This window comes from Somniosus microcephalus, unplaced genomic scaffold, assembly GCF_052327205.1.
Source record: "Somniosus microcephalus isolate GS21.2 unplaced genomic scaffold, FLI_Smic_1.0 unresolved_chr9, whole genome shotgun sequence".
In the NCBI taxonomy this organism is placed as follows: domain Eukaryota; kingdom Metazoa; phylum Chordata; class Chondrichthyes; order Squaliformes; family Somniosidae; genus Somniosus; species Somniosus microcephalus.
In genome coordinates, this window is record NW_028225187.1 from 6,175,759 (window position 1) to 6,191,310 (window position 15,552).

Genomic DNA, 15,552 nt, shown 5'->3' on the forward strand with positions numbered 1-15,552 from the left:
GGGAAGGCAGAGAAAATATGTGAGGGCAAAAGGGAATATGGCAAGGCTGGAAGGCATTTATTTTAATGCAAGGAGTCTTGCAAATAAGGTGGATGAACTGAAGTTGTTGTTGAACACATGGGAGTACGATATTGTTGCTATCACGGAGACATGGTTGAGGGAGGGTCAGGACTGGCAGCTCAATATTCCGGGGTATAGAATCTTCAGGAGAGACAGAGGGGGGTGTAGAAGGGGAGGGGGTGTTGCAATATTAATAAGGAGTCGATTACGGCTGTAAGGAGGGATGATATGTTAGCGGGTTCCTCGAATGAGGTCATATGGGTAGAACTTAAAAACAAAAAGGGGGCAAGCACCTTGCTGGGAGTGTACTATAGGCCCCCAAACAGTCAGGGGGAGATAGAGGAACAGATATGTAGGCAAATCTCAGACAAGTGCGAAAATAATAGGGTAATAATATTGGGGGATTTCAACTTCCCCAATATTAATTGGGATAGTCAGAGTGTGAAAGGCTTAGAGGGTGCAGAATTCTTAAAGTGCATCCAGGTGAGCTTTTTGAGCCAACTTGCAGAAAGTCCTACAAGAGAGGGGGCGGTACTGGACCTAATTCTAGGGAATGTAGCCGGGCAAGTGGTGGAAGTGTCAGTAGGAGAGCATTTTGGCGACAGTGACCATAATTAGGTGAGATTTAAGGTGGTCAAGGAAAAAGACACTGACGGCCCGGAAATAAGGGTTCTAAATTGGGGGATGGCCGATTTTAATATGAAAAGGCAGGATCTGGCCAAAATGGACTGGGAGCAGCTACTTATAGGAAAATCCACATCAAAGCAGTGGGAGGCTTTCAGAGGGGAAATAGAGAGAGTACATGCCAACATGTTCCTGTAAAGGTCAAGGGTGGGACCAACAAGCAAAGGGCACCTTGGATGACAAGGGATATACAAAAATGCATTAGGAAAAAAAGGGGGGCTTTTGGCAGTTACAAAAGACTAAAGACGGAGGAAGCCCTAGAGGAGTATAAAAAGTGCAGGGGCATACTTAAAAAAGAAATTAGGAGGGCGAGGAGGGGCCATGAAATAACACTGGCGAGCAAAATAAAGGAAAATCCTAAGATGTTTTATAAGTATATTAAGGGCAAGAGGATAACCAGGGAAAGGGTAGGGCCCATTAGGGACTAAAGTGGCAATCTGTGTGTAGAGCAAGATGATGTAGGCGGGGTTTTAAATGAATTTTTGCATCTGTGTTCACAATGGAGAAAGATGATGTATACATAGAAATCGGGCAAGGGGACTGTGACATACTTGAACATATTAGCATCGAGAGGGAGGAGGTGCTAACGGTTTTAGCAGGCCAAAAAGTGGATAAATCCCCAGGCCCAGACGAGATGTATCCCAGGCTGTTGTGTGAGGCAAGGGAGGAGATTGCAGGGGCTCTGACACAAATTTTCAGAACCTCTCTGGCCACAGGGGATGTACCAGAGGACTGGAGAACAGCTAACGTAGTACCATTATTCAAGAAGGGTAGCAGGGATAAACCAGGGAATTACAGGCCAGTGAGCCTAACACCTGTGGTAGGGAAATTATTGGAAAAAATTCTGAGGGACAAAATTAGTCTGCACTTGGAGAGGCAAGGATTAATCGGGGATAGTCAGCATGGCTTTGTCAAGGGTAAGTCATGTCTGACAAATCTGATTGAATTTTTCGAGGGGTTGACTAGGTGTGTGGATGAGGGAAATGCTGTGGATGTGATTTACATGGACTTCAGTAAAGCTTTTGACAAAGTCCCGCATCGGAGACTGGTCAAGAAGGTAAGAGCCCATGGGATCCAGGGTGCCTTGGCGCGTTGGATCCTAAACTGGCTGAGTGGCAGGAGGCAGAGGGTGATGGTCGAAGGTTGCTTTTTTGACTGGAAGCCTGTGTCTAGTGGGGTACCTCAGGGATCGGTGCTGGGTCCCTTGATGTTTGTGATCTACTTAAATGATTTGGATGAGAATGTAAAAGGTATGATCAGTAAGTTCGCAGATGACACGAAAATTGGTGGGGTGGTAAATTGTGAGGAGGAAAGCCTCAGGCTACAGGAAGATATAAACGAGTTGGTCAGATGGGCAGAAAAGTGGCAAATGGAATTTAACCCTGAAAAGTGCGAGGTGATGCATTTTGGACGGACAAATAAGGCAAGGGAGGACACAATGAGTGGTAGGACCCTAGGAAGTACAGAGGGTCAGAGGGGTCTTGGTGTGCATGTACATAGATCCCTGAAGGCAGCGGAACAGGTAGATAAGGTGGTTAAAAAGGCATATGGGATGCTTGCCTTCATTAGCCGAGGCATAGAATATAAGAGCAGGGAGGTTATGATGGAGCTGTACAAAACGCTGGTGAGGCCACAGCTGGAGTACTGTGTGCAGTTCTGGTCGCCTCACTATAGGAAGGATGTGATTGCTTTAGAGAGGGTGCAGAGAAGATTCACCAGGATGTTACCTGGGATGGAGCGCCTCAGCTATGAAGAAAGACTAAACAGGCTGGGGTTGTTTTCATTGGAGCAAAGAAGGCTGAGGGGGGACCTGATTGAGGTGTACAAAATGATGAGGGGCATAGATAGGGTAGATAAAGAGGAACTTTTCCCCTTAGTAGGGGGGTCAATAACAAGGGGGCATCGATTCAAGGTAAGGGGCAGGATATTTAGAGGGGATTTGAGGAGCAACTTTTTCACCCAGAGGGTGGTTGGAATCTGGAACTCTCTGCCTGAAAGGGCGGTGGAGGCAGGAACCCTCACAACATTCAAGAAGCATTTGGATGAGCACTTGAAATGCCATTGCATACAAGGCTATGGACCAAATGCTGGAAAATGGGATTAGACTGGACAGGGATTGATGGAAGGCGCAGACACGATGGGCCGAAGGGCCTCTTTCTGTGCTGTAAAACTCTATGACTCTATGGCGAGAGAAAAGGCGATTTGAATCCCGTTCTTAGTGTCGAATTTCCTCAATATGACCGAACGCCATATGAAGCAACAATTTGAATCCGATATTGCATTTAATTTCAGTCGCAAAATGTTAAGCGATCACACACTGCAAACCGTACGCAAAAAGAAAATCACAAGGCCCATGTGAGGCACTAAACCGCATTCAAATACAGCAACCAATTCAGTTAGCGTCAAAGATTTTGTCATTAGAAATTCATACCTCCAGCATTTGGCTGAAAACAAGAGATTGCAGGGGCTGCTCGCTTCTCGGCCGCAGCGCCAGCGACAGCAACAAGTCATCCGCTCACAGCTGAGTCCTCCAACGTACTGGAACTGCTTGTGACAGAGCAGTACAATCCTCAGGCCCTGATTGGACACATTCAATGGGGGTGTTGTCGCGCCGCTCTATGTGATTGGTTGGCTGTTGTCACGTGATCAGGGTGTGGAGCAATGGAAGGAAGCTGAAGTTCTCTGGCAATTGTAATAGTTGCAAGCTTTCCATTCTAATCCATGTATGTGTAAACCTCAGGAAAGTGTAGAAAAGGGTTTTCAGAATGGAATATCCACTGTGGCCGATTTTCCTGCTGGATTTTAATGCAAGAACGCTGCACTTGGAGTATTGGTATAAGGGAAGTAGAATATCCATGCTGCCTGGCAGAAGACTGATCGATGAAGCGATTGTTCCCATTGGAAGCAGGAAGGCAGCAGCAGTCTGCTCACCACTGTTCATTTGATGGAATCAAAGACTCCATTTTTAAACAATAGATGAGTTTGCAAAAATTAGAAGTTACTCACTTCTCGGGGTGGGCTCGAACCACCAACCTTTACAGTTAACAGCCGAACGCGCTGGCCCATTGTGCCACAGAGACTGACACGAAAAAGTTTGCAATTGGAATTATTCCACATGAACCCATGTGATTATGTGCCAGAGTGTTCACAGCAGAGGCACCGATTTCGAAGCAAATGAGAAACTGCGTGAGTCCAAACCACCGTCAGGGTAGTCGTGGCCGAGTGGTTAAGGCGATGGACTAGAAATGCAGTGGGGTTCCCCCGCGCAGGTTCAGAATCCTGCCGACTACGGCACCGAGGACGTCGTCCTAAATGATCGGTTTTTACTTAATTTGCGCTGCTGCCTTTCGGTTCCTCTGCCGAGATTCAAAGTTACAATCAAACAAAGTTTCAAGCAGAAAGTATAACAAGCACTTCACCCCATTATGACATTACGAGAGGCCTAAGCCAAAGGAGAATACTACGTTATTTAACGCTCTTGAAACCGTCAAAGCAATTTTAACCGCCGATAATATTTTATTTTGCAACACATTGAAGAAAATGCACATCTTCCACGCAGCCATCTTCCAGTTGATGCTGCTTCCTACTGCGGTGCTTATTTAATGAACTAAGCCAGACGAGCCACAGTTCTCAAAACCGCCGGCCTAAATCGGTACATTGGATCATAAGAAATAGGAGCAGGATTTGGCCATGCGGCCCTCGATCATGCTCCGCCAATCAATAAGATCATGGCTGATCCTCTACCTCAACTGAAAATTACCGACCTAGCCCCATATAACTTGATTTCCGTAATGTACATATCCATCTCAGTTAGGAATGTACTCAATGACTGAACCACCACAGCCCTCTGCGTTAGAAAACTGCAAAGGTACACAACCCTTACAATGAAGCAATTACTCCTCATCTCAATCTTAAATGGCCGGCCCCTTATTCTGAAACTTTGACCCCTAGTTCGGGCTCCACAGCCAGGGTAAACAACCTCTCAGAATCCGCCCAGTCAAGCCATGAAAGAATTTATATGTTCTTCCTTCGTAGCGTCTGCTGAATTCATTTCACCACAGAAAACTATGTTTAGCTGGATGGACAACCAGCAGGAAAATCAATGCAGCCAAAGATTTATTCTCGAACCACTTTCCCTGAGGCACGCGGCCATACAAAGGGACAAAAGCAGCACACAAGAGAAAAGGCGATTTGAATCCCGTTCGCAGTGTCGAATTTCCTCAATTTGACCGAACGCCATATGAAGCAACAATTTGAATCAGATAATGCATTTAATTTCAGTCGCAAAATGTTAAGCGATCACACACTGCAAACCGTACGCAAAAAGAAAATCTCAAGGCCAGTGCGAGGCACTAAACCGAATTCAAATACAGCAACCAAATCAGTAAGCGTCAAAGATTTTGTCATTAGAAATTCATACTGCTAGCATTTGGCTGAAAACAAGAGATTGCAGGGGCTGCTCGCTTCTCGGCCGCGGCGTTTGCGACAGCAACAAGTCATCCGCTCACAGCTGAGTCCTCCAACGTACTGGAACTGCATGTGACAGAGCAGTTCAATCCTCTGGCCCTGATTGGACACATTCAATGGGGGTGTTCTCGCGCCACTCTATGTGATTGGTTGGTTGTTGTCATGTGATCAGGGTGCAGAGCGATGCAACGAAGCTGCAGTTCGCTGGCAATTGTAATAGTTGCAAGCTTTCCATTCTAATCCATGTATGTGTAAACCTGAGGAAAGTGTAGAAAAGGGTTTTCAGAATGGATTATCCACTGTGGCCGATTTTCCTGCTGGATTTTAATGCAAGAACGCTGCACTTGGAGTATTGGTATAAGGGATGTAGAATATCCATGCTGCCTGGCAGAAGACTGATCGATGAAGCGATTGTTCCCATTGGAAGCAGGAAGGCAGCAGCAGTATGCTCACCACTGTTCATTTCACGGAATCAAAGACTCCATTTTTAAACAATAGATGAGTTTGCAAAAATTATAAGTTACTCACGTCACTGGGTGGGCTCGAACTGCCAACCTTTCAGTTGAGTAGCCGAACGTGCTGGCCCATTGCGCCACATTGACATACACGCAAATTTTGCAATTGGAATTATTCCACATGAACCCATGTGATTATGTGCCAGAGTGTTCACAGCAGAGGCACCGATTTCGAAGCAAATGAGACGCTGCGTGGGTCCAAACCACCGGCAGGGTAGTCGTGGCCGAGTGTTTAAGGCGATGGACTAGAAATCCATTGGGGTTTCCCCGCGCAGGTTCAAATCCTGCCGACTATGGCACCGAGGACGGCGTCCCAAATGAACGGATTTTAATTAAATTGAACTGCTACCTTTCGGTTCCTCTGCCGAGATACAAAGTTTCAAACAGAAAGTATAACAAGCACTTCACCCCATTATGACATTACGAGAGGCCGAAGCCAAAGGAAAATACTACGTTATTTAACGCTCTTGAAACCGTCAAAGCAATTTTAACCGTCGAAAATATTTTATTTTGCAACCCATTGAGGAAAATGCACGTCTTCCGCACAGCCATCTTCCAGTTGATGCTGCTTCCTGCTGCGATGCTCATTTAATGATCTAAGCCAGACGAGCCACAGTTCTCAACACCGCCGGCCTAAATCGGTACATTAGATCATAAGAAATAGGAGCCGGATTTGGCCATGCGGCCCTCGATCATTCTCCGCCATTCAATAAGATCATGGCTGATCCTCTACCTCAACTGAAAATTACCGACCCAGCCCCATATACCTTGATTTCCGTAATGTACATATCCATCTCAGTTAGGAATTTACTCAATGACTGAACCACCACAGCCCTCTGCGTTAGAAAACTGCAAAGATACACAACCCTTACAATGAAGCAATTTCTCCTCATCTCAATCTTAAATGGCCGGCCCCTTATTCTGAAACTTTGACCCCTAGTTCGGGCTCCACAGCCAGAGTAAACAACCTCTCAGAATCCGCCCAGTCAAGCCATGAAAGAATTTATATGTTCTTCCTTCGTAGCGTCTGCTGAATTCATTTCACCACAGAAAACTATGTTTAGCTGGATGGACAACCAGCAGGAAAAACAATGCAGCCAAAGATTTATTCTCCAACCACATTCCCTGAGGCACGCGGCCATAAAAAGGGACAAAAGCAGCACACAAGAGAAAAGCGATTTGAATCCCGTTCGTAGTGTCGAATTTCCTCAATTTGACCGAACGCCATATGAAGCAACAATTTGAATCAGATATTGCATTTAATTTCAGTCGCAAAATGTTAAGCGATCACACACTGCAAACCGTGCGCAAAAAGAAAATCACAAGGCCCGTGCGAGGCACTAAACCGCATTCAAATACAGCAACCAAATCAGTTAGCGTCAAAGATTTTGTCATTAGAAATTCATACCTCTAGCATTTGGCTGAAAACAAGCGAGCATTTGGCTGCTCGCTTCTCGGCCGCGGCGCTAGCGACAGCAACAAGTCATCCGCTCACAGCTGATTCCTCCAATGTACTGGAACTGCATGTGACAGAGCAGTTCAACCCTCAGGCCCTGATTGGACACATTCAATGGGGGTGTTCTCGCGCCGCTCTACGTGATTGGTTGGTTGTTGTCATGTGATCAGGGTGCAGAGCGATGCAAGGAAGCTGCAGTTCTCTGGCAATTGTAATAGTTGCAAGCTTTCCATTCTAATCCATGTATGTGTAAACCTCAGGAAAGTGTAGAAAAGGGTTTTCAGAATGGATTATCCACTGTGGCCGATTTTCCTGCTGGATTTTAATGCAAGAACGCTGCACTTGGAGTATTGGTATAAGAGATGTAGAATATCCATGCTGCCTGGCAGAAGACTGATCGATGAAGCGATTGTTCCCATTGGAAACAGGAAGGCAGCAGCAGTATGCTCACCACTGTTCATTTCACGGAGTCAAAGACTCCATTTTTAAACAATAGATGAGTTTGCAAAAACTAAAAGTTACTCACGTCGCTGGGTGGGTTCGAATCACCCACCTTTTAGTTAACAGCCGAACGCGCTGGCCCATTGCGCCACACACCAACATGTTTGCAATTGGAATTATTCCACATGAACCCATGTGATTATGTGCCAGAGCGTTGACAGCAGAGGCACCGATTTCGAAGCAAATGAGAAGCTGCGTGGGTGCAAACCACCATCAGGGTAGTCGTGGCCGAGTGGTTAAGGCGATGGACTAAAGATCCATTGGGGTTTCCCTGCTCAGGTTCGAATCCTGTCGACTACTGGCACTGAGGACGTCGTCTCAAATGATCGGTTTATACTTAATTTGAAATGCTGCTTTTCGGTTCCTCTGCCGAGATTCAAAGCTACAATCAAACAAAGTTGCAAGTATAACAAGCATTTCACCAAATTACGAGAGGCCTAAGCCAAAGGAGAATACTACGTTATTTAACGCTCTTGAAACCGTCAAAGCAATTTTAACCGTCGAAAATATTTTATTTTCCAACCCATTGAAGAAAATGCATGTCTTCCGCGCAGCCATCTTGCAGTTGATGCTGCTTCCTACTGCGATGCTTATTTAATGAACTAAGCCAGACGAGCCACAGTTCTCAACACCGCCGGCCTAATTCGGTACATAGGAGCAGGATTTGGCCATGCGGCCCTCGATCATGCTCTGCCTTTCAATAAGATCATGGCTGATCCTCTACCTCAACTGAAAATTACCGACCTAGCCCCATATACCTTGATTTCCGTAATGTACATATCCATCTCAGTTAGGAATGTACTCAACGACTGAACCACCACAGCCCTCTGCGTTAGAAAACTCCAAAGATACACAACCCTTACAATGAAGCAATTTCTCCTCATCTCAATCTTAAATGGCCGGCCCCTTATTCTGAAACTTTGACCCCTAGTTCGGGCTCCACAGCCAGGGCAAACAACCTCTCAGAATCCGCCCAGTCAAGCTATGAAAGAATTTATATGTTCTTCCTTCGTAGCGTCTGCTGAATTCATTTCACCACAGAAAACTATGTTTAGCTGGATGGACAACCAGCAGGAAAAACAATGCAGCCAAAGATTTATTCTCCAACCACATTCCCTGAGGCACGCGGCCATACAAAGGGACAAAAGCAGCACACAAGAGAAAAGGCGATTTGAATCCCGTTCGTAGTGTCGAATTTCCTCAATTTGACCGAACGCCATATGAAGCAACAATTTGAATCAGATATTGCATTTAATTTCCGTCGCATAATGTTAAGCGATCACACACTGCAAACCGTACGCAAAAAGAAAATCACAAGGCCCGTGCGAGGCACGAAACCGCATTCAAATACAGCAACCAAATCAGTTAGCGTCAAAGATTTTGTCATTAGTAATTCATACCTCTAGCATTTGGCTGAAAACAAGAGATTGCAGGGGCTGCTCGCTTCTCGGCCGCGGCGCTAGCGACAGCAACAAGTCATCCGCTCACAGCTGAGTCCTCCAACGTACTGGAACTGCATGTGACAGAGCAGTTCAATCCTCAGGCCCAAATTGGACACATTCAATGGGGGTGTTCTCGCGCCGCTCTACGTGATTGGTTGGTTGTTGTCATGTGATCAGGGTGCAGAGCGATGCAAGGAAGCTGCAGTTCTCTGGCAATTGTAATAGTTGCAAGCTTTCCATTCTAATCCATGTATGTGTAAACCTGAGCAAAGTGTAGAAAAGGGTTTTCAGAATGGATTATCCACTGTGGCCGAATTTCCTGCTGGATTTTAATGCAAGAACGCTGCACTTGGAGTATTGGCATAAGGGATGTAGAATAGCCATGCTGCCTGGTAGAAGACTGATCGATGAAGCGATTGCTCCCATTGGAAACAGGAAGGCAGCAGCAGTATGCTCACCACTGTTCATTTCACGGAATCAAAGACTCCATTTTAAAACAATAGATGAGTTTGCAAAAATTAAAAGTTACTCCCATCTCTGGGTGGGCTCGAACCACCAACCTTTCAGTTAAAATCCGAACGCGCTGGCCCATTGCGCCACAGAGACAGATATAAAAATCTTCGCAATTGGAATTATTCCACATGAACCCATGTGATTATGTGCCAGAGTATTCACAGCAGAGGCACCGATTTCGAAGCAATTGAGAAGCTGCGTGGGTCCCAACCACCGTCAGGGTAGTCGTGGCCGAGTGGTTAAGGCGATGGACTAGAAATCCATTGAGAGTTTACCCAATGCAGGTTCGAGTCCTGCCGACTAAGGCCCGCGAGGACGTCATCCCAAATGATCGGTTTTTACTGAATTTGAACTGCTGCTTTTCGGTTCCTCTGCCGAGATTCAAAGCTACAATCAAACAAAGTTTCAAGCAGAAAGAAAAACAAGCACTTCACCCCATTATGACATTACACGAGGCCTTAGCCAAAGGAGAATACTACGTTATTTAACGCTCTTGAAACCGTCAAATCAATTTTAACCGTCGAAAATATTTTATTTTGCAACCCATTGAAGAAAATGCACGTCTTCCGCGCAGCCATCTTCCAGTTGATGCTGCTTCCTACTGCGATGCTTATTTAATGAACTAAGGCAGACGAGCCACAGTTCTCAACACCGCCGGCCTAAATCGGTACATTAGATCATAATAAATAGGAGCAGGATTTGGCCAAGCGGCCCTCAATCATGCTCCGCCATTCAATAAGATCATGGCTGATCCTCTACCTCAACTGAAAATGACCGAACTAGCCCCATATACCTTGATTTCCGTAATGTACATATCCATCTCAGTTAGGAATGTACTCAACGACTGAACCACCACAGCCCTCTGCGTTAGAAAACTCCAAAGATACACAACCCTTACAATGAAGCAATTTCTCCTCATCTCAAGCTTAAATGGCCGGCCACTTATTCTGAAACTTTGACCCCTAGTTCGGGCTCCACAGCTAGGGTAAACAACCTCTCAGAATCCGCCCAGTCAAGCCATGAAAGAATTTATATGTTCTTCCTTCGTAGCGTCTGCTGAATTCATTTCACCACAGAAAACTATGTTTAGCTGGATGGACAACCAGCAGGAAAAACAATGCAGCCAAAGATTTATTCTCCAACCACATTCCCTGAGGCACGCGGCCATACAAAGGGACAAAAGCAGCACACAAGAGAAAAGGCGATTTGAATCCCGTTCGTAGTGTCGAATTTCCTCAATTTGACCGAACGGCATATGAAGCAACAATTTGAATCAGATATTGCATTTAATTTCAGTCGCATAATGTTAAGCGATCACACACTGCAAACCGTATGCAAAAAGAAAATCACAAGGCCCGTGCGAGGCACTAAACCGCATTCAAATACAGCAACCAAATCAGTTAGCGTCAAAGATTTTGTCATTAGAAATTCATACCTCTAGCATTTGGCTGAAAACAAGAGATTGCAGGAGCTGCTCGCTTCTCGGCCGCGGCGCTAGCGACAGCAACAAGTCATCCGCTCACAGCTGAGTCCTCCAACGTACTGGAACTGCATGTGACAGAGCAGTTCAATCCTCAGGCCCTGATTGGACACATTCAATGGGTGTGTTCTCGCGCCGCTCTACGTGATTGGTTGGTTGTTGTCATGTGATCAGGGTGCAGAGCGATGCAAGGAAGCTGCAGTTCTCTGGCAATTGTAATAGTTGCAAGCTTTCCATTCTAATCCATGTATCTGTAAACCTGAGGAAAGTGTAGAAAAGGGTTTTCAGAATGGATTATCCACTGTGGCCGATTTTCCAGCTGGATTTTAATGCAAGAACGCTGCACTTGGAGCATTGGCATAAGGGATGTAGAATATCCATGCTGCCTGGCAGAAGACTGATCGATGAATCGATTGTTCCCATTGGAAACAGGAAGACAGCAGCAGTATGCTCACCACTGTCCATTTCACGGAATCAAAGACTCCATTTTTAAACAATAGATGAGTTTGCAGAAATTAAAATTTACTCACATCTCTGGGTGGGCTCGAACCACCAACCTTTCATTTAACAGCAGAACGGGCTGGCCCATTGCACCACAGAGCCAGATATGAAAATGTTTGCAATTGGAATTATTCCACATGAACCCATCTGATTATGTGCCAGCGTGTTCACAGCAGAGGCACCGATTTCGAAGCAATTGAGAAGCTGCGTGGGTCCAAACCACCGTCAGAGTAGTCGTGGCCGAGTGGTTAAGGCAATGGACTAGAAATCCATTGGGCGTTTCCCCGCACAGGTTCGAATCCTGTCGACTACGACACCGAGGACGTCGTCCCAAATGATCGGTTTTTACTGAATTTGAACTGCTGCCTTTCGGTTCCTCTGCCGAGATTCAAAGCGACAATCAAACAAAGTTTCAAGCAGAAAGTATAACAAGCACTTCACCCCATTGTGACATTACGAGAGGCCGAAGCCAAAGGAGAATACTACGTTAATTAATGCTCTTGATTGCCACCTCACACTGATCTGCAGTGAAATGCATTAACACACCACCTCACACTGATCGAAAGTGAAATTCATTCACACTCCCCCTCACACAGATCTATAGTGAAATTGATTAACTAGTCTCCTCACACTGATCTATAGTGAAATTCATGAACGCACCACCTCACACTGCCTTATTTTGAAATTCATTGATGCACCACGTCACACTGATCTATAGTGAAATTCATTAACACACCACCTCACTCTGACCTATAACGAAATTCATTAGCACACCACCTCACACTGATCTACAGCGAAATTCATTAACACCCCACCTCACACTGATCTATAGTGAAATTCATTAACACACCACCTCACACTGACCTATAGTGAAATTCATTAACACACCACCTCACACTTGTCTATAGTGAAATTCATTAACAGACCACCTCACACTGATCTACAGTGAAATTCATTAACACACTCCTCACACTGATCTACAGTGAAATTCATTAACACCCCACCTAACAGTGATCTATAGTGAAATTTATTAACACACCACCTCACACTGACCTATAGTGAAATTTATTATCACACCACCTCACACTTGTCAATAGTGAAATTCATTAACACACAACCGCACACTGATCTGCAGTAAATTTCTTTAACACACCACCTCAAACTGATCTACAGTGAAATTCATTAACGCACCACCTCACACTGATTTCTCGTGAAAGTCATTAACACGCCACCTCACACTGATCCACAGTGAAATTCGTTAACACACCCACACTGATCCACAGTGAAATTCATTAACATACCCACTCACACTTATCTAAAGTGAAATTGATTAACACACCACCTTACACTGATCTACAGTGAAATTCATTAACACACCACCTCACACTGGTCTACGGTGAAATTTATTAACACACCACCTCACACTGATCTATAGTGAAATTCATCAACACACCACCTCACACAGATCTATAGTGAATTTCATTAACACACCCCCTCACATTGATCTCTCGTGAACTTCTTTAACACCACCTCACACTGATCCATAGTGAAATTCGTTAACCTGCCACTTCACACTGATCTACAGTGAAATTCTTTAACACAGCACCTCACACTGATCTGCAGTGAAATGCATTAACACACCACCTCACACTGATCTATAGTGAAATTCATCAACTCACAGCTCACACTGATCTACAGTGAAATTCATTAACACACCCCCTCACACTGATCTACAGATAAATTCATTAACACACCACCTCACACTGATCTATCGTGAAATTCATTAACACACCACCTGACACTGACCTATAGTGAAATTCAATAACACACCACCTCACACTGAGCTATAGTGAAATTCATTAACACACCACCTCAAACTGATCTACAGTGAAATTCATTAACACACCACCTCACACAGATCTATAGCGAAATTCATTAACACACCACCTCACACTGAATCTACAGTGAAATTCATTAACACGCCTCCTCACACTGATCTCTCATGAAATTTATTAACACACCACCTCACGCTGATCCCTGGTGAAATTCATTAACCTGCCACCTCACACTGATCTCTCGTGAAATGCATTACTACACCACCTCACTCTGACCTATAGTGAAATTCATTAACGCACCACATCAAACTGATCTATAGTGAAATTCATTAACACACCACCTCACACTGGTCTACAGTGAAATTCATTAACACACTACCACACACTGATCTACAATGAAATTCATTTACACACCACCTCACACTTACCTATAGTGAAATTCATTAACGCACCACTTCATGCTGATCTATAGTGAAATTCATTAACTCACCACCTCACACTGATCTACAGTGAAATTCTTTAACCCTCCACCTCATACTGATCTACAGTGAAATTCATTAACTAGCCTCCTCACACTGATCTCTCGTGTAATTCATTAACACACCACCTCACACTGATCTACAGTGAAATTATTTAACCCACCACCTCACACTGATCTACAGTGAAATTCATTAACTAGCCTCCTCACACTGATCTCTCGTGAAATTTATAAACACACCACCTCACACTGATGCATAGTGAAATTCATTAACCTGCCACCTCACACTGGCCTCTCGTGAAATGCATTAACATACCACCCCTCTCTGACCTATAGTGAAATTCATTAATGCACCACGTCAAACTGATCTATAGTGAAATTCATTAACACACCACCTCATACTGACCTACAATGAAATTCATTAACACACCACCTCACACTGATCTACAGTGAAATTCATTAACACACCACCTCACACTGATCTACAGTGAAATTCATTAACACACCACTTCATGCTGATCTATAGTGAAATTCATTAACACACCACCTCACTCTGATCTACAGTGAAATTCTTTAACCCACCACTTCACACTGATCTACAGTGAAATTCATTAACTAGCCTCCTCACACTGATCTCTCGTGAAATTCATGAACACACCACCGCACACAAATCGATAGTGAAATTCATTAACCTGCCACCTCACACAGATCTACTGTTAAATTCATTAACACACACCCTCAACCTGATCTGTAGTGAAATTCATTAACAAAGCAGCTCACACTGATCTATAGTGAAATTCATTAACACACCCCTCACACTAATCTATAGTGAAATTCATTAAGACACCACCTCACACTGACTCCACAGTGAAACTCATTAACACACCACCACACACAGATCTACAGTGAAATTCATTAACACGCCTACTCACACTGATCTACAGTGAAATTTATTAACACACCACCTCACACTGATCCATAGTGAAATTCATTAACCTGCCACTTCACACTGATCTCTTGTGAAATTCATTAACACACCACCTCACACTGACCTATAGTGAAATTCATTACGCACGACGTCACACTGATCTATAGTGAAATTCATTAACACACCACCTCACACTGACCTATAATGAAATTCATTAATACACCACCTCACACTGAGATACAGTGAAATTCATCAACACACCACCTCACACTGATCTACAGTCAACTTCATTAACACACCACCTCACACTGATCTATCGTGAAATTAATTAACACACCACCTCACACTGATGTATAGTGAAATTCATTAACACACCACCTCTCACTCATCTACAGTGAAATTGATTAACACATCACCTCACACTGATCTAGTGAAATTCATTAACACACCACCTCATACTGATCTACAGTGAAATTCATGAACACACCCCGTCACACTGATCTACCCTGAAATTAATTAACACACCACCTCACGCTGATCTAAAGTGAAATTCATTAACTCGCCTCCTCACATTGATCTCTCGTGAATTTCATTAACACACCACCTCACACTGATACATCGTGAAATTCATTAACCTGCCACCTCACACTGATCTACAGTGAAAGTCATTAACACACCACCTCACACTGATC

The 15,552-nt window shown here is 44.4% G+C and overlaps 2 non-coding genes across 2 annotated transcripts; both read left to right on the forward strand.

The window, feature by feature from the left end:
- Positions 1-7,901: 7,901 nt before the first annotated feature.
- Positions 7,902-7,983, forward strand: trnaf-aaa (transfer RNA phenylalanine (anticodon AAA)). The gene has a single exon. It is a non-coding gene; the product is annotated as a tRNA-Phe (tRNA).
- Positions 7,984-11,849: 3,866 nt separating this feature from the next.
- On the forward strand, positions 11,850-11,932 carry trnas-aga (transfer RNA serine (anticodon AGA)). The gene has a single exon. It is a non-coding gene; the product is annotated as a tRNA-Ser (tRNA).
- Positions 11,933-15,552: the final 3,620 nt, after the last annotated feature.